Source organism: Mus caroli, unplaced genomic scaffold (genome assembly GCF_900094665.2).
Source record: "Mus caroli unplaced genomic scaffold, CAROLI_EIJ_v1.1 scaffold_13548_1, whole genome shotgun sequence".
NCBI lineage: Eukaryota > Metazoa > Chordata > Mammalia > Rodentia > Muridae > Mus > Mus caroli.
The window spans coordinates 12,473-17,220 of NW_018389159.1; the positions used below are offsets into that span (position 1 = coordinate 12,473).

A 4,748-nucleotide genomic window follows, 5' to 3' on the forward strand; every position below is an offset into this window, starting at 1 on the left:
CAAGGACACAGGAGAAAGACTCCAGAGAGAGGTATCCAGGCCAGATAACACCAGATATTACCAGATGCAAAGAGGCAAGCATAAGACCACAAGCAACAAAATCCAATATACTTTTGCATCATCAGAATCTGGTTCTCCCAACATAGAAAGTCCTGAATACACCAACACACCTGAAAATCAGGAAGCAGGCCTATCTTGTGAAGATAATAGACTCCTTTAAGTGGGATGTAAGTAACTCAATAAAAGAGATACAATAAAACACAGGATAACAGGTAGAAGCTCTTAAAGTGGAAACAAATAAATCCCTTGAAGAAATACAGTAAAACACAATCAAACAGGTGAAGGAACTGAACAAAGCAGTCCAAATCCTAAAAGTGGATGTAGAAACAATAAAGAAAACATATGGAGGCAACACTTAAAATGGAAAACCTAGGAAAGAAGTCAGGAATTACAGAATACATGAGATGGAAGATAGAATCTCAGGTGTAGAAGATACATTAAAAGATTTAGATACAATGGTCAAAGAAACAATTTTTTTCTCATTAAACTTGTTTTAATGGTCTCAAAATTCTGTGACAGATTTATGGTCAAGTTGTTTCCATTAAAAAAGCACTGATTTTGAAAACTAATAACTTAAAACTGCCACACATACACACACAAAATTGCCCACAAAACATTCTTTCCTTCTGAAGGTTTTACGATGCATTGTTATCATTAACCAGTCTTTTACTATTAAACTTAAATGGCCAATTGAGGCAAACAGTTCTGAGACCATTCTTTCACAACTGATTAAGACTGGGGTGGCAGGTGTTAGGGATAATATTCATTTAGCCTTCAGAGCTTTCTGGGCAGACTTGGTGACTTTGCCAACTCCAGCAGCCTTCTTGTCCACAGCTTTGATGACACCCACAGCAACTGTCTGCCTCATGTCATGAACAGCAAAATGACCAAGTGGAGGGTAGTCATAGAAGCTCTCAACACACATGGGCTTGCCAGGGACTATATCAACAATGGCAGCATCACCAGACTTCAGGAATTTGGGACCATCTTCCAGCTTCTTTCTTTAAGCTCAGCAAACTTCCATGCTATGTGGGCTGTGTGACAATCCAGAACAGGAGCATAGCCAGCACTGATTTGGCCTGGATGGTTCAGGATAATCACCTGAGCAGTGAAGCCAGCTGCTTCCATTGGTGGGTCGTTGTTGCTGTCACCAGCAACATTGCGTTGTCTAACATCTTTGACCAACACGTTCTTTACATTGAAATCCACATTGTCCCCAGGAAGAGCTTCACTCAAAGCTTCATGGTGCATTTCAACAGACTTGACTTCAGTTGTTACGTTGACTGGAGCAAAGGTAACCACCATGCCAGGTTTGAGAATACCAGTCTCCACTTGGCCCATGGGGACAGTGCCAATGCCTCCAATTTTATAGACATCCTGGAGGGGCAGTCGCAGAAGCTTGTCAGTTGGACGAGTTGGTGGTAGGATACAATCCAAAGCTTCTAGCAGTGTGGTGCCACTGGCACTGCCATCTTTGCGGGTGACTTTCCATCCCTTGAACCAAGGCATATTAGCACTTGGCTCCAGCATGTTGTCACCATTCCAACCAGAAATTGGCACAAATGCTACTGTGTCAGGGTTGAAGCCAATTTTCTTCATGTAGGTGCTGACTTCCTTAACGATTTCCTCGTATCTCTTCTGACTGTATGGTGGCTTGTTGGAGTCCATTATATTGACACCAACAATCAACTGTTTCACACCCAGGGTGTAAGCCAGAAGAGCATTTTCGAGGGTATGCCCGTACTTGGAGATACCAGCTTCAAATTCACCAACACCAGCAGCAACAATCAGGATAGCACAGTCAGCCTGGGATGTGCATGTAATCGTGTTTTTGATGAAGTCTCTGTGTCCTGGGGCATCAATGATGGTCACATAGTATTTGCTGGTCTCGAATTTCCACAGGGAGATGTCAATAGTGATACCACACTCAAGCTCAGCTTTCAGTTTGTATAAGACCCAGGTGTACTTGAAGGAGCCCTTTCCCATCTCAGCAGCCTCCTTCTCAAACTTTTCGATGGTTCGCTTGTCGATTCCACCATATTTGTAGATCAGGTGACCAGTGTGGTGGACTTGCAGGAATCTACATGTCTGATTACGATGATGTTGATATGAGTCTTTTCCTTTCCCATTTTTGCTTTGAATAAGTGGTGGCTTTCACAACACCTGCATTCTGACTGCAAACCCCTTGCGGAAAGGGGTCAAAGAAAATTTAAAACATAAAAAACTCCTAACACAAAACATCCAAGAAATCCAGCACATAATGAAAAGATCAAATGTAAGAATAATAGAAATAGAAGAGAGCAAATATTCCTAGGCCAAAGGACCTGAAAACATGCTCAACAAAATCATAGAAAACATCCCCAACTTAAAGAAAGAGATGGCCAGAAATGTACAAGAAGTGTTGCAGAATTTTCCCTTTCCAATTATATTAGTACAGGGTCGGTTTATGATTGGACAGGGTAAAAGGAGTTGGAGCTAAGAGTTACAGAGAGAGAGGGAGTGTCTCAGGGTAGGAGGAAAAGAGAGATGGCTGTAGATGTGAACATGTATGGCATTTACCACCTACAAGTACTTGTGGCATCATAAGGTTAGATAATTGGAATAAAGCATTTATCATTATCAATTGGCTCAGAAATTATTGTATTAGCACCTTGTAAATTGTGATATAATTGATACATAAATATGAGTAGACAACAGGAAATACTCAAACTCAGGGCCAAAATCAACCAAATAGAAACAAAGAAAAGGATAAAACGAATGAACAAAACCTAAAGCTATTTCTTGGGGAAAATCATCAAGAGAGGAAAACCCCTAGCCAAACTAACTAAAGGGCACAGAGAAAGTATCAAAATTAACAAAATCAGAAATGAAAAGGGAGACATAATAAGAGAAACTAAGGAAATTCAAAATATCATCAGATTCTACTACACATGCCTATACTCAACAAAACTGGAAAATCTAGATAAAATGGGTGATATTCTAGACAGACACCATGTGCCATAGTTAAATCAAGAGCAGGTAAACTAGCTAAACAGCCCCAAATCCCCTAAGAAAATGGAAGAAGTCATTAAAAACCTCCCATCCAAAAAAAAAAGTCCTGGGTCAGATGGCTTTGGTACAGAATTCTACCAGACTCTCAAAGAATAGCTGATATCAATATTCCTCAAATTATTCCATAAAATAAAAATAGAAGGAACACTACTTAACTCATTCTATGAAGACAAAACTACTCTGATACCTAAACCACACAAGGACCCAACTAAAAAAGAGAACTTCAGACCAATCTCCCTTCTGAATATTGATGCAAAACTATGCAATAAAATCCTCCCAAACCGAACCCAAGAACATATTAAAACCATCATTCAACATGATCAAGTAGGCTTCATCCCAGGGATGCGAGGTTGATTCAATATACAACATTCCATTAAAATAATCCACTATATAAACAAACTCAATGAAAAAAATCACATGTTCATCTCCTTGGATGCTGAGAAAGCATTTGACAAAATACAATACCCTTCATGCTAAAAGTATTGGAGAGATCAGGAATTCAAGGCCCATACATAAACATAATAAAGGCAATTTACAGCAAACCAGTAGTCTGTATCAAATTAAATGGAGATGTACTTGAAGCAATCCCACAAAATTGAGCACAAGACAAGGATTCCTACTCTCCCCATATCTATTTATTATAGTACTCAAAGTGCTAACTAGAATAATAAGACAAAAGAAATCAAGGGGATACAAATTGGCAAAAAAGAAACAAAGTTGCAGATTATATGTTAATATGCATAAGCAACCCCAAAATTTCTACCAGAGAACTTCTACAGATTATAAACAACTTCAGCAACATGGCTGGATAAAAATTAACAATTCTTAACAATAAAAAATGGCTAGGGGAATCACTATCCCTGACCTCAAGCTATGCTACAGATCAACAGTGATTAAAAAGTGCATGGTATTGGTACAGAGACGGATATGTTGATCAGTGGAATAGAATTAAAGTCCCAGAAATAAAACCACACACTTACTGACAATTGATCTTTGACAAAGAAGCCAAAAATATACAATGGAAAAAAGAAAGCATCTTCAATAAATGGTGCTGGTCTAACTGCTGTCTGTATTTAAAGAAATGAAAATAGACGCATATCCATCACCTTGCACAGAGCTCAAGTCTAAATTGATAAGAACCTCAAAATAAAACCAAATACACTGAATCTAATGGAAGAGAAAGTGGAAAAGAGCCTTGAACTTATTGGCACAGGGGAAATTTTCCTAAACAGAACTCCAATGGCTCATGCTCTAAGATCAGGAATTGATAAATGGGACCTCATGAAACTGGAAAGATTTTGTAAGTCAAAGGACATAGTCAATAGGACAAATCAGCAAACTACAGATTGGGAAGACATCTTCAGTAACCCCACATTAAACAGAGAGCTAATATCAAAAATATATAAAGAACTCAAGAAGCTAACAACCAAAAAACCAAACAACCCAATCAAAAAATGGGATATAAAACTAAACCAAGAATTCACAACAAAGGAATCTGGAATGGCAGAGAAATAAAGAAATGTTTGAAGTTCTTAGTGATCAGGGAAATGCAAATCAAAATGATCCTGAGATTCCAACTTACACCAATCAGAATGGCTAAGGTCAAAACCTCAGGGGACAGCACATTGACGAGGATG

The 4,748-nt window shown here is 38.7% G+C and overlaps 1 pseudogene; it reads right to left on the reverse strand.

Annotated features, from left to right (window-relative positions):
• Window positions 1–679: 679 nt before the first annotated feature.
• Window positions 680–2,204, reverse strand: LOC110287968 (annotated as a pseudogene).
• Window positions 2,205–4,748: the final 2,544 nt, after the last annotated feature.